The sequence below is a fragment of the Capricornis sumatraensis genome, chromosome 13, assembly GCF_032405125.1.
Source record: "Capricornis sumatraensis isolate serow.1 chromosome 13, serow.2, whole genome shotgun sequence".
NCBI classification, from domain to species: Eukaryota; Metazoa; Chordata; class Mammalia; order Artiodactyla; family Bovidae; genus Capricornis; species Capricornis sumatraensis.
In genome coordinates this window covers 30,718,983-30,743,217 of record NC_091081.1, presented here as the reverse complement: position 1 = coordinate 30,743,217, position 24,235 = coordinate 30,718,983, and the positions used below count along the sequence as shown (strand labels likewise).

The window sequence follows — 24,235 nt, the reverse complement described above, 5'->3', positions numbered from 1 at the left end:
AAATTGATACCTAAAGACAAGCCAGCACAAACGGCCAACTAGGTTTTCCCAAATAAGGCAAACACTTAAGTTCTGTAGCCAGTCCAACACTGCTTTGCTTTACTTCTGCATCTGTTCTTTAAAAGTCTTGCCCCAGACCCTGTCGGTGGGTCTCTCCGAACCACTTCTGGTTTGATATTGCCCAGCTGGAACGGACGTTTGCTTAAGTAAACTCTTCACAGGTTTAAAGTGCCTCAGTTTATCTGGTAACAATCCCGAGCATGAGCTGGTAGTCAGAGTAGTCTGCACAGGGACTGCTTCTTTACCAGAGCCTCGGCATCCCACATGCAAGCCTGTGGGTTCACCCCAGCTCCTCTGAGCTCTTCGGGCCACACCACATACAGTTCAAACATTAACTCTATACGCAAATGTGCACTTGTTTCAGCTGTTGACGTGATATGTTCTCAGGCCTTTCGCTGTCACTTAAGACTGCTCTAAACCTACCCGGACTTCTTGTGGGAATTTATAGTCCCACCTCACCAACTGCCTCCTGGATGTTTCACTCTGAATATTCCCCTTCTGTTTTCTGCTCCACATATCTAACAGCCAATGTCAAACATTAAATGCCCTTCCATGGGCTAGTCAACCTCAGTAAGGACTGGTGAGGTGAGGGACTGGAGGTGTTCTGTAGAACAGAGGAGGAGTGTGTGTTGGGGGGTTTGGGGGGGTGCTTATCAAAAGCCATGCAGTGGCACTGCCCAGGTCAGGGCTATTTCCACACAGTAAATAGATCCCATAATTTGAAAGCGTTTAATCTTCTCCATGTATATAATCATACACGTAGACATGAATGAATCAGGGTTATTTTCCCCTTCTGTGTCCCAGAAAGCCCTTGACTCTGAGAAGGGAAGTACTCTATTAGCATGCCTCAGTGTGGTCTTAGTTAGTCCCTCCCCTCATCAAACACCAAGGCTATAGGGACATTCCTGGTCTTGGGGAAACGGAAAAAAGAAACTCCCGACTCATGGTTCCCCTGGTGACAATAACTGGTAGTACAAGATCCTAAATCTTCATCAGTGACTCACAGTCAGATGAAATATAAGATTCATAAAATTGGCACCCAGGGTAGAGAAATGATAGCACCAAATTTGATTTTATGTGATGAGTAGCTAATGAAGGGGAAGGATAACGTACTTACACAAATGTCCTCACTCGTTAAACTCTTATAGTAGAAAGAGTAACATCATTTTACAAATCATATAAAACAAAGAATATCATGATGGTGTGACGTTATCATACTCCTCCACTCACCTGTTATCAAACCATTCTAAGAGACCAAAATTTCATTTATCACCAAGACCTGAGCTAATATACGTATATTTTAAATTGAAGTAGAGTTGATTTACTGAGCTAATATATTTGTAATATCAACCTAGAAAATAGTCACAGCCTAAAAGTTTAGAGCTGTTTTACTTGCTGGGAATTTTTAGGACTTCAAGTCTGGGAGACAGCATCTCAGGTGACCCTGAGAGAACTGTTCCAAGGAGGTCAAGGGGTGGGAGGGGAGGAGTCAGGTTATACAGAAGTTTGCAACGAGTGGCAGGTAGTTGGAACATCAAAAGTATTTTTGTGAATGAAAGAAAACCAGATACCTCAAGTTAAGGAATTTAGTGATTTTCTGTGTATGGGAAGATGCAAGAATCTAGGCTCCCTAAAATCATTCCTTTCACAGGCATCTCAGCTATCTGGAGTCAGTATCCTGTGTCTTTCACAACCTGAGTTCCTCAGGACTCCCTGAAAGGCGTGGCTGCAGCCTAATGGCTGCTGATTGGAGGGATTTTCTCCTTCCTGAGTCCCCTGAAGGGCTGGAATCCCTGATGACTATGACAATTTGTTTATTGATATGGCAGGAAATATTCCAATTCTCAGTAATAAAACTCCAGACCCTGGGTGCTAGATACTGAATGTATCCCCCTAAAATTCATATTGTAGAAGGGAAAAAATAATTTTTTTCCTCCATCATTCTAAGCTCTTGGCTGGGGCCCCTGTAACAAGACAGATTAACAAGAAAAAAAAATAGGAAAAAAGAGTTTTTCAACATGCATACTTCATGTACACATGGAGATACCCAGGAAAAAAATTAGTAACTCTCAGAGAGGTGGCTTAGAATTCAGGCTTAAATGTCATCTTCAGCTAAATTTTTTTTAAAAAAAGGAAAGGTGTAGGGGACCAAGTATGGGTAGGTGACCAGGAGAAGTTTGGTGCCCTCACCACTGATAAGTCTTTAGTGATTTAGAGTCAATCTTCCCTTCCTGGTAGAGCCCCTGGTGGCTCAGACAGTAAAAGAATCTGCCTGCAATGCAGGAGACCTGGGTTCGATTCCTGGGTTGGGAAGATGCCCTGGAGAAGGGAATGGCAACCCACTCCAGTATTCTTGCCTGGAGAATCCCATGGACAGAGGACCCCGGTGGGCTACAGTCCATGGGGTCACAAAGAGTTGGACATGACTGAGTGACTAACAATTTCAATTCAACAATTTCCCTTCCTGGTACAGAGAGGGAGTCACCCTTACAAATAGAGATTTCCTTTGTAAATACAAATTCTCCTTACAAAAGGTAACTTCTAGTTTTTAGAGGTTCTCTTGTGTCTACTGTTTTTCAAAATCATCCCCTCAACATGATCTAAAGAGACATATTTTGTGGTGGCATATTTTGCCATCCTACAATATGTTGAAACCTAATCCCCAAGAGGATGGTATTTGTAGGTCAGGCCTAGGGAACTGATTAGGGATTAATGCCCTTATAAAGAAATCCCATAGAGTACCCTCACTGCTTCTGCCATAGGACTCAGAGAGAAGAGGGCTGCTTATGAACCAGAAAGCAGGAAGAAACAGAACCTGCTGGTGCCTTGATCTTGGACTTCCCAGCCTGCAGAACTGTTAGAAATACATGTGTTGTTTATAAGCCATCCAGGCTGTGGTATTCTGTTGCAGCAGCCAGAACTGAATACGACAAAGTGTAGGAACATCTAGGCATGTACTCTGGCCACCTGATGTGAACAGTCAACTCATGGGAAAAGACCCTGATGCTGGGAAGATGGAAGGCAAAGGAGAAGAGGGCAACAGAGAATGAGATGGTGGGATGCCATCACTGAATCAGTGGACATGAACTTGGGCAAATTCCTGGAGACAGTGAGGGACAGGCTGGCATGCTACAGTCCCTGAGGTCACAAAGAGTCGGACACAACTTAGCAACTGTTCAGTCTCGTTCAACAACAAGACACATCTAAGCCCATGCTACACCCAGATGAGGTGGCCCCAGCCCGCGCCTGTGCACCTGTGCCTCTAGGATTCATCCACTCTGTGAGTAACGCCAAGCACTTCTCCACATCTCTCACCCTCTGTCCTCAAGACAAAGGCAGGTCAGTTGGTGGGTTGGGCCACGGCCAAAATGGAAGGGAGACATTGCCTTGGCTGTGGGAAAGATGTGAAGGGCCCAAACGTTCAAGTAAGAGGAAAACTGAATTAATTTACTTGCCAATCCTCCCTCTGAGATGCAGTAGGTTTTCACATAATGGACACATAGTTTCTCCAAGGCCTGAAACTGCTGCTCTTTGTGTTGTCATTTGAAGTTCTGGAGGGTCTCATGGCCCTCCAGCAGGTCATGGAGAGTGGTATTCAACACAATTGCCCACAGCTGCTGAGGAGCATCTTGCAACATGAAACAGAAATTTTCATACAGAAAAACTTGCTGTAATATGCATGAAGCATGATGTCAACTCTTTACACTGGAAACAAGATGGATACTGACCACAAGAATTTTAACTGCTTTGCTTTCACTTAAACAGTATTTAAATTAAAAAAAATAAATTTGATTTTTAAAATTTTATTCTTTAATGCTTTGAAGAATTTTGATTTAAAATGTTGATATTCATTAAAAATTTGCTCTTTACTTTTAATTTTAGCAGATAATTTGACTATTTTAGAATGAAAGTAAGGTTGAAATACATATATTAAGTAATTAAAATTTCTATTGTTTGTATAAACTTTAATATACAGTTTAATGATACACACTACTATATATAAAATAGATAACCAATAAGGACCTACTGTATAGCACAGGGAACTATATTCAATTTTTGTAATAACCTACAAGGGAAAAGAATCTGAAAGAGCATGTTTTATATATACACACACATATATGGGCTTCCCCAGTGGCTCAGCAGTATAGAATCCACCTGCATGCAGGAGATACAGGAGACGTGGGTTTGATCTTCCTGGGTCAGGAAGATGCCCTGGAGAAGGCAATGAAACCCACTCCAGTATTCTAGCCTGGAGAATTCCATGGACAGAGGAGCCTCACAGGCTACAGTCTATGGAGTCACAAAGAGTTGGACACAACTGAGCCACTAAGACTTTCACATACATATATATATATATCTGAATCACTTTGTTGTACACCTGAAACTGACACATTGTAAATCAACTATACTTCAATAAAAAAATAGCCTGCATAAGCTATGTAACCATAAATATATATACACACACACACACACACACACACACAGCTTAATGGAACTCTCTTCAAATAATACTTGAATACAACTATATTTTCACTTTTAATCCTTTAGGCCATTGCTAAACATTATTAGTAATTTTGCTGAAGTGAAAAAAAATGATTTACAGAAATACTTATGAATTATGTATCTTTTTTGTCTCATCCAAACATCAGTAGCTCAACAGAACACTAAAACATGTGCAATTAATAATTAGATGTAGTCAAATTTGAACTTCCTGTCATATAGAAACCATCTCTTTAAACATGTTTTATTTCTGTCATTATGAAGGTATATTTATCAATGCAGGAGGGCAAAGCATACTTTATTAACAGCTGTTAGCTTGATTTATAACTTTTAAGTATGTAGACACTTGGAATGTGCCTCCATTTGAATGCTTGCCCTGCATTTTAGTGACCCAGGATGAATTAGGTGCCTGTTACCAATCCATCAGAATTAAGAGCAGTTTCTGCCTGGCACATTTACTCACAACTGAAATCCCTGGGGTCATTCAGGAACAGAGATTCTTTTTAAAAAATGAAGCTATTCCTGAAAATCATCCATTTATAATGCTGCCTTATGACAGGATATCATGGACAGAAACAGACAGACCAGAGACATCCTTTGTAAAGTCATCTGCAGAAAGGCTATATATCTCAAAGGGACAAGAAAACCTCAGCAGGAGAAAGAAAACAGATAAACTGAAGGAAACATTTTTACTGCTGTTGAAAGGACCGTATCAATGAGCCCCTAATAGACAGGAGGGTGAGATTCTGTTAGACTTTATCACCAGGGAAATGAGAAATCAGTCACTCCTGGAGACAGAAATATACTATGGACAAGTTGAAAAGCAACTTAAGAGAAGAGAGGATCAAACCCCCAAGGGAAAAAGGACAGGAATTAAGGGCTGCTGAAGCATCTAAGATACTCTGATACCTTCAACTACACACCAGTTTTTAACAGGATTTAATATATTAAGGCTACTTAACCTTTAATGTAACTAAGAAATGGGCTCGTGTGCCCACCTTGCAGAAAGCCAAACGGCAGGCATTTTCAGCAAAATCAGGGCTTATTGTAGAGCACTGAGCAAGGAAGTGGACAACAAGCCTTAGATCCACTCCGACTTGGTCTCTGAGCTGGGGATGTTTTAAAGAGGAAGAACCAAGTAGCTGGGGTTAATCATCATCTTGTGACATTTCTTTATCGTAATCTCAGAAGTCAAGATGCCTATGATTTATGAGTCTCTGGTCTGGTGGTGCATGACCCCGGGGTCTGTGAGCTCATCTTGCCCTGGAGAAACAACCTGGGTCTGTGCATTAACAGCAGCAACAGCAATTTCAGTCCTCTGACTGGTTGATTAGTATCCAGTTAGCACAGGGTTGCGGTCAGAGGGGACAAGACAGGGAATTAAGTTTTGGGTAGAGAGGTTGATCATAAACTCAGCAGTGGAACTGGATTTTAGGGGGTTGCATTAATGCCTATAGCTTCCCAGGTGGCATAGGGATAAAGGATCCCCCTGCCAATGCAGGAGACTCAAGAGACACGGATTCAACCCCTGGGTCGGGAAGATCCCCTGAAGTAGGAAATGGCAACCCACTCCAGTATTCTCGCCTGGAAAATTCCATGGACAGAGGAGCCTGGTGGATTACAATCCATGGGGTCACAGGAATCACACATGACTGAACATGCATGCACATGCATGTTCACATACACACACATTAAGTTCATAAAGCAAGTTCAAACTGGCTAGTGTTCACTTAAAAAACAGTCACCACCTAAAAGTTGAGCGCTATGTTTTATTTGGCAGAAACTTTTAGAACTTAAGCCCAGGAGGCAGCATCTCAAGTAGTCTTGAGAGAACTGCTCCAAGGAAGAAAGGGAAGGAGAAGGTCATATAGAAGTTTTATAACAAAGGGCAGGTAGCCTGAATATCAAGAGATTGTTATTAATTAAAGGAAACCAGATATCTCAAGTGAAGGGATTTAGTGATTTTCTACATATAGGAAGATGCAAGTCTGAGCTCGTTGAAATCATTCCTTTCATACACATCCCAGTGATCTTCCACCAATGTCCTGTTGCCACATCCTAGGTTCCTCAGGGCTCCCCAGAGGGAGTCGCTGCAGCCTGATGGCCACCAGATCCCACAGGTATTCTTTTCCTTTCTGAGTAGCCTGGAGGGCTGGAATTATTGATGACTATGACATCACTCACCTAGAGCCAGACATCCTGGAATGCGAAGTCAAGTGGGTCTCAGGAAGCATTACTATGAACAATGCTAGTGGAGGCGATGGAATTCCAGTTGAGTTATTTCAAATCCTGAAAGATGATGCTGTGAAAGTGTTGCACTCAATATGCCAGCAAATTTGGAAAACTCAGCAGCGGCCACAGGACTGGAAAAGGTCAGTTTTCATTCCTATCCCAAAGAAAGGCAAGGCCAAAGAATGCGCAAACTACTGCACAATTGCACTCATCTCACACACTAGCAAAGTAATGCTCAAAATTCTCCAAGCCAGGCTTCAACAGTGTGTGAACCATGAACTTCCAGAGGTTCAAACAGGATTTAGGAAAGACAGAGGAACCAGATCAAATTGTCAATATCCTCTGGATCACTGAAAAAAGCAAGAGAATGCCAGAAAAACATCTACTTCTGCTTTATTGACTATGCCAAAGCCTTTGACTGTGGATCACAACAAACTGTGGAAACAAGAAGCAATAGTTAAAACCAGGCATGGAACAGACTGGTTTAAAATTGGGAAAGGAGTACATCAAGGCTGTACATTGTCACCCTGTTTATTTAACTTATATGCAGAGGACATCATGCGAAATGCTAGGCTGGATGAAGCACAACCTACAATCAAGATTGCTGGGAGAAATCTCAATAACCTCAGATGTGCAGATGACACCACCCTTATGGCAGAAAGCAGAGAGAAACTAAAGAGCTTCTTGATGAAGGTGAAAGAGGAGAGTGAAAAAGCTGGCTTAAAACTCAACATTCAAAAAACTAAGATCATGGCATGTGGTCCCATCACTTCATGGCAAATAGATGGGGAAACAATGGAAACGGTGACAGACTTTATTTTCTTGGTCTCCAAAATCACTGCAGATGGTAACTGCAGCCATGAAATTAAAAGATGCTTGCTTCTTGGGAAAAAAGCTATGACTAACCTAGACAGCATATTAAAAAGCAAAGACATTACGTTATCGACAAAGGTCTGTATAGTCAAAGCTATGGTTTTTCCAGTAGTCATATATGACTGTGAGAGTTGGACCATGAAAGTTGAACGCTGAAGAATTGATGCTTTTGAACTGTGGTGTTGGAGAAGATTCTTGAGAGTCCCTTGGGTAGCATGGAGATCAAACCAGTCAATCCTAAAGGAAATCAATCCTGAATATTCATTGGAAGGACTGATGCTGAAGCTGAAACTCCAATACTTTGGCCACCTGATTCGAAGAACTGACTCATTGGAAAAAAACCCTGATGCTGGGAAAGATTGAAGGCAGGAGAAAGGGACAGAGGGTAAGATGGTTGGATGGCATCACTGACTTGATGGACATGTGTTTGAGAAAGCTCTGGGAACTGGTGATGAACAGGGAAGCCTGGTGTGCTGCAGTCCATGGGTTGGAAAGAGTCAGACACGACTGAACGACTGAACTGAAATGTGACATCCTTGTTTATTGATATGGCAGAAAATACTCCATTTCTTACTAGTAAGCTTCCTGCCACCTGTGTCTTTCTGGCCCTAATTAGCCACCCAATCTCCCCCTCCCCCAGCATACTGCCCTTCTCACTGTCCCTAGCACACCAGCCATTTCATGCCTCTGTGCCTTTGCTCATACTGGTCATGTCACGTGGCTGGGGATGCCTTAATCCACTGGCAAAATCCTACCCATCCTGCAAGCCTCAGCTTGAAACGGAGAAGGACAATGTGGGATTCCTGGGCATGGCAGGCTTTCTGCATCCCGTTTCTTGTCTGTAGGAAATAGGCTTTAGCCTTTATGACCTTCCCTGAGTTCCAAAGGGTAGGTTCAAACAGTTGCTAACCAAGGAAGGGAGGGGATATGGAGACAAGGAGAATCAGTAAGAAACAATAGTGCAGCCTTGGGGCAGGGTCCTGGCTCCACCTCAAAGGATATATATAACAATATCTTTGAGCTCTTCCCAAGAACCAAAATCCCCAACAAACACATTAACTACTTGATGAGGCATTCTTCATCCCAGAGAGGTCACAGTTTGATAACCCCAGGGACCACAGAAGCTTATCAGGAGACTACCTGAGGCCAGATTAAAGGAGTGCAGGCCCTGCACACACCCTGACCTTTATCAGCAACGCTGCCCTCCAACACTGCCATGAAACTCCCCACCAGATCCACCTGGGTTGGGATACACAGTTTTGAGGGCAGTAACCCACTATGTTCCCATTTTCCTGGCAAAGCAATAAAGCTGTTTTTTCTACTTCACTCAAACTCTGTCTCTGAGATTCGATTTGGCACCAGTGCACCGAGGCTGAGATTCAGCACCAGTCTCAAATATCACCTTCTCTGTGATATTTTATCAAACTCCTCCAGGCCCAGCAAGTTTATTTCCTGTTTCCATAAAAGCTTCCACATCGTCACACATATTAAAATATGCCATGCTGCATCACCATGACCTGTTCTTAGGCCTGTCTCCTCTAGACACTAGTTCCTCATGGACACTGCAGTATCTCAGCACCTACACGACACCTGGAACACAACAGGGATGTAATAAACGCACACTGACTATAATTGAATGAATATACACAGGTACTATTTACTAAACAATAACATGTAAACAACAGACATGTGAGCAACTATCTAGAATATCTCAGAGGAGCTCACTTGCCTCGGAGGAGCCTGGTGGGCTGCAGTCCATGGGGTCGCGAAGAGTCGGACACGACCAGGCAACTTCCCTTTCACTTTTCACTTTCATACATTGGAGAAGGAAATGGCAACCTACTCCAGTGTTCTTGCCTGGAGAATCCCAGGGACAGGGGAGCCTGGTGGGTTGCTGTCTATGGGGTCGCACAGAGTCGGACACGACTGAAGCAACTCAGCAGCAGCAGCAGCAGCTGGATAAGATCTGAGCATTACCTTCCTTTCTTGCTAGTTTGTTTGTTTTTTGGCCATGTCATACAAAATGTGGGATCTTAGGCCCGCAACCAGTGGAAGTCCCTACACTCCTTCCTTGGTAATATCTTTGAGGCAATCTTGATTCCAGCCAGCCCAGCATTTCTCATGATATGCTCTGCATGTAAGTTAAATAAGTAGGGTGACAATACACAATCTTGATGTACTCCTTTCCTGATTTGGAACCAGGCTATTGTTCCATGTCCAGTTCTAACTGTTGTTTCTTGACCTGCATACAGATTTCTCAGGAGCGAGGTCAGGTGGTCCAGTATTCCCATCTCTTGAAGAATCTCCCCATCTCTTTCAATCTTCCACATCTTGTGATCCACACAAACAAGTGAGTGATTCAAATGATACGACTTGTGTTAACATATAACATGCCAACAATAGATCACTTTAGACCTGTGCATCCAACAGAACATTCAGCAGTAATGGAAATACTCTCTGTTTGCACTTGCACAAATGGTAGCCACTAGTTAAATGCAGCTACTGAGCACCTGAAATGTGGGAAGTGCAAATGAGAAACTGAATTTTTAATTTTAAATAATTGAAAATAACCACATGTGACAAGTAGCTACTATATTGGACAGCATACCCTTCAGTTGAGTTCAGTCACTCAGTCGTGTCCGACTCTTTGCATCCCCGTGGACTGCAGCACGTCAGGCTTCCCTGTCCATCACCAACTCCCAGAGTTTGCTCAAACTCACGTCCATCAAGTCGGTGATACCATCCAACTATCTCATCCTCTGTTGTTTCCTTCTCCTCCTGCTTTCAATCTTCCCCAGCATCAAGGTCTCTTCCAATGAGTTAGTTCTTCGCATCAGCTGGCCAAAGTATTGGAGTTTCAGCTTCAGCATCAGTCCTTCCAAAGAATATTCAGGACTGATTTCCTTTAGGATGGACTGGTTGGATCTCCTTGCAGTCCAAGGGACTCTCAAGAGTCTTCTACAACACCACAGTTCAAAAGCATCAATTCTTCGGCACTCAGCTCTCTTTATAGTCCAACTCTCACATCCATACATGATTACTGGAAAAAGCATAGCTTTGACTAGACAGACCTTTGTTAGCAAAGTAATGTCTCTGCTTTTAAATATGCTGTCTATGTTGGTCATAGCTTTTCTTTCAAGGAACGAGAGTCTTTTAATTTCATGGCTGCAGTCACCATCTGCAGTGATTTTGTAACCCCCAAAATAAAACCTCTCACTGTTTCCATGAAGTGATGGGACGGGGTGCCATGTTCTTTGTTTTCTGAATGTTGAGTTTTAAGCCAACTTTTTTACTCTCCTCTTTTACTTTCATGAAGAGGCTCTTTAGTTCTTCTTCACTTTCTGCCATAAGAGTGGTGTCATCGGCATATCTGAGGTTATTGATATCTCTCCTGGCAATCTTAATTCCGGCCAGCCCAGCATTTCTCATGATGTACTTTGCATTTAAGTTAAATAAACAGGGTGACAATACACAACCTTGACGTACTCCTTTCCCGATTTGGAACCAGTCTGTTGTTTCATGTTCAGTTCTAACTGTTGCTTCCTGACCTGCATACAGATTTCTCAGGAGGCAGAGGTGGTCTGGTATTCCCATCTCTTGAAGAATTTTCAACAGTTTATTGTGATCCACGTAGTCAAAGGCTTTGGCATAATCAGTAAAGCAGAAGTAAATGTTTTTCTGGCATTCTCTTGCTTTTTCAATGATCCGACAGATATTGGTAATTTGATCTCTTGTTCCTTTGCCTTTCCTAAATCCAGCTTGAACCTCTGAAGTTCACGGTTCACATACTGTTGAAGCCTGGCTTGGAGAATTTTGAGCATCTTTGCTAGCATGTGAGGTGAGTGCAATTGTATGGTAGTTTGAACATTCTTTGGCATTGCCTTTCTTTGGGATAGGAATGAAAACTGACCTTTTCCAGTCCTGTGGCCACTGCTAAGTTTTCCAAATTTGTTGGAATATTGAGTGCAACACTTTCACAGCATCATCTTTTAGGATTTAAAATAGCTCAACTGAAATTCCATCACCGCCACTAGCTTTGTTCATAGTGATGCTTCCTAAGGCCCACTTGACTTTGCAATCCAGGGTGTCTGGCTCTAGGTAAGTGATCACAAAATCATGGTTATCTGGGTCATGAAGATCTCTTTTGTATAGTTCTGCATATTCTTGCCACCTCTTCTTCATCTATGGACTTCCCTGGTGGCTCAGATGGTAAAGTGTCTGTCTACAATGCGGGAGATCTGGGTTTGATCCCTGGGTCAGGAAGATTCTCTGGAGAAGGAAATGGCAACCCACTCCAGTACTCTTGCCTAGAAAATCCCATGGACGGAGGAGCCTGGTGTCCATGGGGTCACAAAGAGTCACGACTGAGCGACTTCACTTTCACTTTTTCACTTTCTTCTTCTTCTCTTCTGCTTCTGTTAGGTCCATACCATTTCTGTCCTTTATTGTGCCCATCTTTGCATGAAATGTTCCCTTGGTATCTCTAATTTTCTTGAAGAGATGTCTAGTCTTACCCATTCTATTGTTTTCCTCTATTTCTTTGCACTGATCACTGAAGAAGACTTTATCTCTCCTTGCTATTCTTTGGAACTCTGCATTCAAATGGGTGTATCTTTCCTTTTCTCCTTTGCATCAAGGAGATCCAACCAATCCATTCTGAAGGAGATCAGCCCTGGCATTTCTTTGGAAGGAATGATGCTAAAGCTGAAACTCCAGTACTTTGGCCACCTCATGCGAAGAGCTGACTCATTGGAAAAGACTCTGACGCTGAGAGGGATTGGGGGCAGGAGGAGAAGGAGACGACAGAGGATGAGATGGCTGGATGGCATCACTGACTCGATGGATTTGAGTCTGAGTGAACTCTGGGAGCTGGTGATGGACAGGGAGGCCTGGCATGCTGCAATTCATGGGGTCGCAAAGAGTCGGACACAACTGAGTGACTGAACTGAACTGCACTGAGACAAGCGTTAACCCAGAACATTGTAGGAAGTTCTACTTCATAATTTTTCTGTATAAAGCCCCCAAAACTCAGCCAGTGACAAATTGGGTAATCTTGAGAACTTTCTTAACTTTTCTGTTATCTCCTTCTCCTGTAATGCCAGCAATAGGGACTATATAATGGAAGACTGATAGCTCAGAGCTCTGGGGATGTAAAGCTCTGGGGCTCGGCTGTCTCTGCACAGCAAACCGTCTGGAGAGACAGCAGATGGAAGCACCCCTCAACCCCTTTCCAGGGTGAAAGTGCAGGCACAGGCTTATGCACCCACAGGGATTCCAGAGGTCTGAATTACAAATGGTAGGTTCATTCCAACCTATGAGTCAGATGACCATAGTGAAAACACCTAAGGTCACTGGGGGAAATCCTATGTTCTAAATCTTTAAGAAGAATGAGAAAAGGCCTCACTGATGCAAAGCACTGCATCCTCAGGCCCTTTTTTGTTCTTCAGGTTGGAGCTGTCTCAGGTAGCCACCTGGGTCAGGGTTAAATCATTCAGCTTCTTTCATTTAGGGTTTTGAGCCTTAAAAGAGTGAGGGTTGTAAGGTGAGCTGAGTTTATAATCATGTTTATTAAGCCTGTTATCTAATTTCCACATGTTAAGAAAAGATTAAAAAAAAAAGCACTTTGCAATTCCTCAGCTCCAAGGAGAGAAAATGCTAAATCTACTTCCTAAGTTCTCTGAGAAAACTGGACTCATGTGTGCATAAGTTGGAAACACCTAGCCCATCCCTTTTTCTTAAACAGAAAGGGGGAAGACAGAGAAAGGGAGAGAGAGAAAGAAAGGGAGAGAGAGAAAGAGAGGAAGAGGAGAAAGAGAAAGAGGAGAAGGTAGGGAAAGAAAGGGGAAACAGCTGCTGAAGTAAAACCAAGATATCTGCTTTAGAATGTTCATAACCATTCTACAGAACTCTGGTGTTTTCTGTTCATCCATTTGTCTTGAGAAATGCTATAGCCAAGAGTGGAATACTTGCATGAGTGGCCCAGCATAGACACTTCCCAAGGGGAAAGTCTAGCTGAGATACAGCCTCAGCATATCAGTTGTTGGGGATAAAGAGAATCAAGGTAAAGTGAACTGGAAGATCTCAACAGAGCCTGACACCCAGCCTCATACCCCCAGTTCCTCTCACTAACTGGATGGGAACATTTGTATTGACCAGCCAGCCAGTGCTGAACACATGGCCAACCTCTTAACCTGGCTCTTGCAGGGATTTCTCTCTACAAATACACATTTATCCTGTCCCTGCCACAAGCAGAACACTAAAGTAGATGTTATATGGTAGGGGTAAGAAAAGGGAACAAAATATGGTTATCACACTCTGGGAGTTGACCGACTGGGAAGGGATAGAGGTAAACAGGTAGTCGTAATACCTTATCTTATTATTAGTGACAATTCAGCCTGTTGGATAAGACTTATGAGATGCCATCCTACCTTGACAATATCCTTAATGGAGACATGGAAAATTGCTTTGATGTAATTGCTGCAGGCACTGTAATGAGCACATTTACACAGAGAGGGTTGGCAGACAAAATACAAGCCACCAGTTAAATCTGAATGTATATATCTCATACAATATTTGGAATATATCTATATGGAAAAGTATTGGTTGTTTTTCTGTAATTGAAATTTCACTGGGCAATTTTTATCTGCTAAATCTTGCAGCCCTGTACACAGATTATCGCTAATCCTCACAGTAATTTTTTACTGAGGTAGGCACTAATACTGTCTTCATTTTACAGATCCTGAAACTTCACGTGACATAGTCACATGAAGTAACTTGCCAAGGCATATGTCTGTCTGCTAACATACATTAGAAACCAAGTTCTTAGGCTGCTTTGTTTCCACCAATGGCCAGTTTTGTGTATTTTATGTTGCTAACTACCATCATCTATCTCACTGAATCCCACTTTCTGAACTTGTTTTCAAATTATGAGTATATCCTTCCTCACTGACCAACTTGTAAAGTTCTGGGTCCTGATTTTCAAATTTAAGAAATAGATTTAAGTATTATATAAAAGAAGGATGTGTGCTAAGTCACTTCAATCATGTTGGACTCTTTGCAACCCTATAGACTATAGTCGGCCAGGCTCCTCTGTCCATGGGAATTCTTCAGCAAGACTACTGGAGTGGGTTACTATTTCCTCCTCCAGGGGATCTTCCTGATCCAGGGATCAAACCCACATCTCTTACTGTCTCCTGCATTGGAAGGCGGGTTCTTTACCACTAGCACCACCTGGGAAGTGCAAAAGGAGGACAAGGATATAATTTACTCATTATAGCAAAAGTCAGATTTGTAATTTCCAAGAATGTGAGTCAGCACAGTACACACACAAGGGGAGTGCAAAAAGACATCAGATACTGGAACCCCATGACACAGCTGAAGACGAGACTCCTACTGCAATTTAACAACTAAACTATTCTGGGGAACAGATGGCCGTCACAACATAATAAGAGTGCACTCTGGAACATCAGTTTGAAGTTATTCAAATGTTCTTCATTTGACACTTAAAACTGCCTGACAGTGAATGAGTGAATTGTACTTAGTTCTTTGTGATATTGACTCTTTCTGCTCTCCCTCCCAACTCCCCATATCAGTCATTTTCCCCCCAACTTGTTTAAAAGAAAACAAAGCCCATTAACAGTGTGCTGAGCAACCGAAACACCACCAATTCCCTGCTTTAGACTCAAAGTACAAAAAAAAAAAAAGCTTATTTCCTGATCAGATCCTAATGGTTTATCAGAAGCTCAACATTCATTAGTAGCCTTGAATTTTAAGGTTTACCAACTGTGACACAATTACTTATGGTGGTTCTTTAACTTTCTCCCATTTTTTTCTCTTAGCAGAAAAGAGTTTCCATGACAATCCCATAGATTTGCTTCCACTCAGGCTCTAAATATTCACAATTGAGCCATATGAAATTGTTGTTTTTGCAGGTTAAAAATGGTTAACTATCTCATGCAGTTCGACCTAATGTAAATATACCCAATACATCTGCCATTTGCAATGACATGAATGAACCTGGAGGATATTATACTAAGCAAAATAAGCCAGGCACACAAGAAAAAAATCTGCATGATCTCAATGATATGTGAAATCTAAAAATGTCAAGATACATAAAAGCAGAGAGTAGACTCTGTCAGGTGGGGGAAATGAAGAGTTTGGTCAAAAGTTACAAAGTTGCAGACATGTAAGATGACTAAGAGGATGTAATATGCCATATGATAACTGTTGTTAAAAATACAGTATTGAATACAGAAATTTACTGAGAGAATAGATCCCAGGTGCTCTCACCACACAAAAAGAATAATTATGTAATGAGGTAATATGTTAATTAGGTCAACTATAGTAACCATTTCATTATGTATATGTATATCAAATCATCATGTTGCATACTTTAAACACATAAAATTTTTATTAAAAAATTTAAAATATGCATGATATATAAATAAATGCAATCCTCCTTCATTCATCTTGATCAGTTCAGTCACTCATTCATTTCCGACTCTTTGCAACCCCATGGACTGTAGAACACCATGTTTCTCTGTTCATCACCAGTTCCCAGAGCTTTCTCAAACACATGTTCATCGAGTCAGTGATGCCATCCAACCATCTTACCCTCTGTCCCCTTCTCCTCCTGGCTTCAATCTTTCCCAGCATCAGGGTTTTTTCCAGTGAGTCAGTTCTTTGAATCAGGTGGCCAAAGTATTGGAGTTTCAGCTTCAGCATCAGTCCTTCCAGTGAATATTCAGGATTGATTTCCTTTAGGATTGACTAGTTTGATCTCCATGCTGCACAAGGGACTCTCAAGAATCTTCTCGAATATCACCATTCAAAAGCATCAATTCTTCAGCACTCAGCTTTCTTCATGGTCCAACTCTCACATTCATATATGACTACTGGAAAAACCATAGCTTTGACTATACAGACCTTTGTCGGTAAAGTAATGTCTTTGCTTTTTAATATGCTGTCTAGGTTAGTCATAGCTTTTTTCCCAAGGAGCAAGCGTCTTTTAATTTCATGGCTGCAGTCACCATCTGCAGTGAATTTGGAGACCAAGAAAATTAAGTCTGTCACTGTTTCTATTGTTTCCCCATCTATTGGCCATGAAGTGATGGGACCACATGCCATGATCTTAGTTTTTTGAATGTTGAGTTTTAAGCCAGCTTTTTCACTCTCCTCTTTCTCCTTCATCAAGAAGCTCTTTAGTTTCTCTCTGCTTTCTGCCATAAGGGTGGTGTCATCGCCATCTGAGGTTATTGATATTTTTTCCAGCAGTCTTGATTTCAGCTCGTGCTTTCTCCAGCCCAGCATTTTGCATGATTAAATAAGAAAGGTGACAATATACAGCTTTGATGTACTCCTTTCCCAATTTGGAACCAGTCCATTGTTCTATGTTCGGTTCTAACTGTTGCTTCTTGACCTGCATATAGATTTCTCAGGAAGCAGGTTAAGATGATCTGGTATTCCTATCTCTTGAAGAATTTTCCAGTTTGTTGTGATCCACACAAAGGCTTTAGTGTAGTCAATGAAGCAGAAATAGATATTTTTCTGCAATTCTCTTATTTTTTCGATGATCCAACAGATGGTGGCAATTTCATCTCTGATTCCTCTGCCTTTTCTAAATCCAGAGTGAACATCTGGAAGTTCTTGGTTCACGTACTATTGAAGCCTTGCTTGGAGAATTTTGAGCATTATTGAGCTTCCCTGGTGGCTCAGATGGTAAAGCGTCTGCCTACAATGGAGGAGACCTGGGTTCAATCCCTGGGTCGAGAAGATCTCCTGGAGAAGGAAATGGCAACACAGTCCAGTATTCTTGCCTGGAAAATCCCATGGACAAAGGAACCTGGTAGGCTACAGCCCATGGGGTCGCAAAGAATCAGATACAACTGAGCGACTTCACTTTCTTTTCTTTCTTTTGCTAGCATGTGGGATGAGTGCATTTATGCGGTAGTTTGAACATTCTTTGGCAATTGCCTTTCTTTGGGATTGGAATGAAAACTGACATTTTCCAGTCCTGTGGCCACTACTAAGTTTTCCAAATTTGCTGGCATATTGAGTGCTGCTGCTACTGCTGCTGCTAAGTCACCTCAGTCGTGTCCGACTCTGTGTGACCCCATAGACGGCAGCTCACCAGGCTCCCCCGTCCTTGGGATTCTCCAGGCAAGAACACTGGAGTGGGTTGCCATTTCCTTCTCCAATGCATGAAAGTGAAAAGTGAAAGTGAAGTCACTCAGTCATGTCCGACTCCTAGCGACCCTATGGACTGCAGCCTACCAGGCTCCTCCACCCATGGGATTTTCCAGGCAAGAGTACTGGAGTGGGGTGCCATTGCCTTCTCCGATATTGAGTGCAGTACTTTAATGACTTCCTGGTCATTGAAACAATAACAGAAAGGTTCCTAGTTACCCATCCAATATCCACCCATATATGGATCTTGAAATTATGGGACAGAAGAAAATGAATGGTGGCAAGGTGCATATTCATGGAAGATTAGAACAAATTATAGAGTTAAGAGTATGAAAAGCTGCTCTTCAGAAGCTTCCAAACCATATGGTTCAAAGAACTGAGAAAACTTCTGGCCAAAGAACTTTCCCTTTTCATTTTACTAGTAAACTATAATTTTTGGTTTCTCTTTCAGTATACAGTAGAGAACAAATAAGAAGCACATTTTTTAAAAACTGCCATTTACCCCAATATAATCCTTAGTTGTTTTTGTTGTTTAGTCGCTAAATTGTGTCCAGCTCTTCTGTGACCTTATGGACTATAGCCCGCCAGACTCCACTGTCCATGGGATTTCCCAGGCAAGAATAATAATCCTTGGTATTTAAGTATATATTGGGGGCTGAGACTGTTTCTCTTCATTGTTTCATAGGTTTGGGTCACTTTGCTTCCTTGCTTACTATTGACATTGTCTTATTCCGATTGGCTTAAACATCCTTATAACAAAGAAAACAGGACTGCAGAACTTCAAGGAAATGAGTCACAACAGAAGTATACAACAGATTTACTTTCCTGTAGATTTTCATATCTTAGGGTGATTACCATAGTGGCTTATACTTAGTAAGTGCTCAAAATTTTTCATTTTCCTGCCATAAATCAATCTATACCAGAAATCCCAACTGTGGTCCAGAGAGTGGTATTGAAGGGACTTCCCTGGTGGTTCAGTGGTTAAAATCTACCTTGCAATGCAGGGGATGTGGATTTGATCCTTGGTTGGGGAACTAAGATCCCACATGCTGTGGGGCAACGAAGTCCAAAAGCCACAATTAGACAGAAGCCCCCACGCCAAAACTAAGATCTGTTGCAGCCCCCCAAAAAAGGAAAAAAATAGGAGAACCCCGCACCCACACACTGTGCAGCCATAAAGGGCCTCAGTAGCCTTGCAAGAAAGTTAAACTGAGCAATAACGCACAGAACTGGGGGATGCAGAGAGCAACTAATATCACCTATCAAGCTCACCATGTCACCAGGAACAAGGGAGATCAAGTAGTGGGGACCACGGGTGGCTTTTGTGGTTACACAGTATGGCTAACAGGCTTATCTGGAGCAGGAAAGCATGTAAGCATGGCTTTAGAAGAGTACTTGGTTTGCCATATTTTTTCATGCTACACTTTGGATGGTGACAAAGTTTCAATAAAAATCTTGGCTTTGGTCCTGAAGACAGAGAAGAGAATGTTCGATGCATGGCGGAAATAGCTAAGCTGTTTGCAGATGCTGGCTTAGTGTGTATCACAAATTTTATATCACCTTATACTTTTGCTTTATTGACTATGCTAAAGCCTTTGACTGTGTGGATCACACAAACTGTGGAAAATTCTTAAAGAGAGAGATGAGAATACCAGATCATGTTACCTGCCTCCTGAGAAACCTGTATGCAGGTCATGAAGCAACAGTTAGACCTGGACATGGAACAATGGACTGGTTCCAAATTGGGAAAGGAGTACGTAAAGGCTGTATACTGTCTCCCCGCTTATTTAACTTATATGCAGAGTATATCATGCAAAATGCAAGGATGAATGAAGCACAAGCTGGGATCAAAATTGCTAGGAGAAATATCAATAACCTCAGATATGCAGATGACACCACCCTTATGGCAGAAAGCAGAGAGAAACTAAAGAGCCCCTATATGAAGGTGAAAGAGGAGAGTGAAAAAGCTGGCTTAAAACTCAGCACTCAAAAAACTAAGATCATGGCATGTGGTCCCATCACTTCATGGCAAATAGATGGGGAAATAATGGAAACGACAGACTTAATTTTCTTGGTCTCCAAATTCACTGCAGATGGTGACTGCAGCCATGAAATTAAAAGACACTTGCTCCTTGGAAGAAAAGCTATGAAATTTAGACAGTGTATTGCCGGGGGCCAGTGTGAGGAACTCTGCCCATGGCAAAGGTCATGAGGAAGGAGGCTTGGCACACGCAAAGGCGCAATCAAGCCTCAGGAAACCCCCTGTTCCCGAGCATCTACCCCAAAACTAGAGTCTGTTTTATGCTCTCCCCCATAACCGTTTCTCTCGGAGAAGTAATAAACGTGCAGCTCCAAGGCAATAAAAATTCCTGGGTGTGACAAGAGTGTTTCAGCTTACGGACTCCTCTGAAGGTTATCTAGCCCACCTGTATAGGTTCGTCCAGCCACACGTGATTGTTTACAGCCTCCCAATCTGAGAGGCATGAGATGTTTTAGGCTTACTAAAGGCAAATTCTTTTGGGGAGTTGGAAATTATTATAGTGGGTTGGTTAGGAATTATATTGGTGAAGGGTTTTTGATTTGTTGTATCAATAATTGCTGCTAATTCCCTGCTCTGGGTGGGACAAGGATGTCTCAGGTCAAACCTCTCTGCTGACAGACTAGCTTGTGTGACAGGATTATCCATACTCCTGCCACTACCATCACATGATTGTTTACTACCTCTCAACCATAAACAGCACAAAGTTTTGGAGTATTTTGAGAGTCTTAATTAGCATAGGGCTTTTTCTTCTTGTTGAGTCAATGATTGCTGCCAGGCCTCCATATCCTTAGGCACCTGGGAATATATTAATCAATGTATTTGGACTATAGAAAAGGAAATATAGTAGTTTTAAGGTTAGCAATACTAGACTTTTTGAGTTAATGGATTTTCTCTTTTGTAATAGATCACTGTACTTTGTTATAAATCACTGTCCTTGCTATGTAAAAATGTAACTTTATCACTATCTTAAGACTAAATAGATCTTAAGGGGAACATTGGTGAAAGGATTTTCATTTGTTGGGCTGATGTTTGCTGCTAAATCTCCATATTCCCTGCCCTTATAATGAATATAACTAGCATATAGGAGAAATAAGCATTAACCTTTAAGCATATAGGAGAAATAAGTATTAACCTTTAAGATTAATCATGTTAACCTTGGGTTAAATAAATTCCTTTCTTGATTGTAACTCACTACACCCTCATCCTATAGGAATGTAACTTTATTTGGAGGGTGGTGCCTGGTTTAAGAAAAAACACCTTTGAAAGAAATAAGTTTTTTGGTTATCAGAAAGAAAGGATCATAAAATGTCAGCAGGTCTCAGTTATGGCCAGAAGATGATGTAATATCCCTAACACCTTTTTTTATACATTTATGTGAAGCACCTGATTTTGATAAAGGTCAGGACTGCTGACCCCCGCGTGACTCTGTATTCATCCCTATATGTAACAAAAGGTATATAAGCAAACCCAAAAATAAACAAATCGGATCAGTTTCTGGAAAGACTGATTCCCCCATGTCGCTTCTTTCTTGCTCCCATTTTTCTGGCTGAATTTCCATCTGGAGCATGGATGCTATTCCACGTAGACCAAGTTATTCAGCCTCTTTTTCTACATTATCTCCTACTACACTATCCGTTTCTAATCTCCCTCTATATCTGTAATTAAATATGTATTTTTCCAAAGACGCCGACGCCATCCCCCCACCTTCGAATCACCCTGGATCCACCGGGGCTGGACCCCGGCAGTGTATTGAAAAGCAGAGACATCACTTTGCTGACAAAGGTCCATATAGTCAAAGCTGTGGTTTTTCCAGTAGTCATATATGACTGTGAGAGTTGGACCATAAAGGCAGCTGAGCACCAAAGAACTGATGCTTTTGAACTGTGGTGTTGGAGAAGACTCTTGAGAGTCCCTTGGACAGCAAGGAGATCAAACCAGTCAATCCTAAAGGAAATCAATCCCGAATATTTATTGGAAGGACTGATGCTGAGGCTGAAGTTCCAATACTTTGGCCACCTGATTCGAAGAAGTGACTCATTGGAAAAGACCCTGATGCTGGGAAAGATTAAAGGCAGGAGAAGAAGGGGACAACAGAGAATAAGACGGTTGGATGGAATCACTGAAATCAATGGACATGAGTTTGAGCAGGCTCCGGAAAATGGTGAAGGACAGGGAAGCCTGGTGTGCTGCAGTCCATGGGGTGGCAAAGAGTCAGACATGACTGAGCAACTGAAAAACAATACTGAGAAGTGCAACAATGTAAGGCACATTCAGGAGGGTGCAATTTTATTTTTCTTTGAAGTGTTTGTTGATGCTCCCTTGCATGTTTGTGAACATAAGGATGTCAAGGGACTCTACAAAAAAACACAGGCTGGAGAAATTAAAGGTTTCATTGGGATTGATTCTGATATTTTCTGATATGAAAAACCAGAGGCCCCTGAATTGGTGCTGAAAACAGATTTCTGTGATGTAAATGACTATGTTTAGCAGGTTATGGAGCTTCTACAGAAATGGGATATTGTGGATGCCTCTTACGAAGTGAAAGAACTGCATGTGCCAGAAAATAAACATCATTTGACAAAAACAGATACAGAAACCTTACTGGCACTGAAAATTAATAAAGTGGATATGTAGCGGGTGCAGGTTTTGCAGAAGACTGGGCAACCCCACTGAATGGCTTTATGAGAGAAAAGGGGTACTTGCAGTACCTTCCTTTCGATTATCTTCTGGATGGGGCTGTCATTAACTTGTCAGTACCCTAAAGTACCGACAGCTACTCAAAAAAAGAGAGACTAGATGGCTGCATGGCATTTGCTCTGATATACAAGGGCTTCTGCGTGGCTATTCTTCGAAATCCAGAAATCCAGTTTTTTTTGAGCACAGGAAGGAGAAGCGCTGTGCCAGGAAATGGGAAAAAACATGCAAGAACCACCCTTACATCAGGATGGTTATGGAACAAGGAGATTGGCTGACTGAAGGAGATCCTCAAGTCTTAGACTGAATTTATTGGAATGATGGTCTTGATCAGTATCGTTTTACTCCTACTGAGCTATAGCAGAAGTTTAAAGATATGAATGCAGATGCTGTCTTTGCATTTCAATTACACAACCTGGTACACAACGGCCATGCTCTATTAATCCAAGATACCCATAGGCAACTTCTAGAGAGGGGCTACTGGTGTCCTGTCCTTCTCCTTCACCCTCTTGGTGGCTGGACAAGGGATGATGATGTCCCTCTTGAGGTGGTGGATGAAGAAGCATGCTGTATTGCTGGAGGAAGGAGTCTTGAATCTTGAGACCACAGTGGTGGCCACCTTCCCATGTCCCATGATTTATGCTGAACCAACTGAGGTCCAGTGGCATTGTAGAGCACGGATGGTTGTGGGAGCCAACTTTTACATTGTTGGATGAGACTCTGCTGGCATGCCCCATCCAGAAACAGGGAAGGAGCTTTATGAGCAGACTCATGGCACCCAAATGTTGACTACAGCCCCTGGTCTGATCATCTTGGAAATAGTTCCCTTACAAGTTGCAGCTTATAACAAGAAAAAGAGGCAGATGGACTACTGTGACACTGAGCACCATGAGGACTTTGAATTTAGTCTTAAAAACACAAAAGGAAAAACTTTACCTAAGAAGGCCAGAAATCTCTTGAAGGTTTCATGGCTCCTAAGGCCTGGACTGGGCTGATGCAGTACTACAAATCCTTGCAGAAAGTTTAAGTTGTTAACCTAGTCATTTCACCTTTGACACCTCATTGAGTAACAAGAGGGGACAGGTACTTACTGTTGGCATTTCTTTGTGTTGGTTATCTGTCTGGACATGCTTCCTAAGGAGTTGGATACAACTGAGCGACTTCACATTCACTTTTTACTTTCATGCACTGGAGAAGGAAATGGCAACCCACTCCAGTATTCTTGCCTGGAGAATCCCAGGAATGGGGGAGCCTGCTGGGCTGCCGTCTATAGGGTCGCACAAAGCTGGACACAACTGAAGCGACTTAGCAGCAGCAGCATTATAGTTATATTCCTACAGTACAGTTTTAAAATCTCATCTTTTTGTATTATATTCATACTTCTGTATTATCATTTTTTCAAGCTATTATATCAGTTGTAACCAGTAGTATACACTTTGAATCTCACTTTTCATCTCTTGAAAAAAGAAAAAGTCCACTAAACAATAAACTTGGCTAGACCTTGTTTTGGGAATTTAAAAGAAAAAAAAAAACTGATGTTTGTCTACCAAAAAAAAATTAAACAAACAATAGTATTAAAAATATTTGCACGTAAAGTTAAAGCAATTCTTAGAGGGGAATATATACTTTCAATTGTTTATTAGAAAGTAA

At 41.9% G+C, this 24,235-nt stretch overlaps 1 pseudogene; it reads left to right on the top strand.

Moving 5' to 3' along the window:
* The first annotated feature begins 19,050 nt into the window (after positions 1-19,050).
* LOC138089543 (bifunctional 3'-phosphoadenosine 5'-phosphosulfate synthase 1-like) lies at positions 19,051-23,612 on the top strand (annotated as a pseudogene).
* The last annotated feature ends 623 nt before the right edge of the window (positions 23,613-24,235 follow it).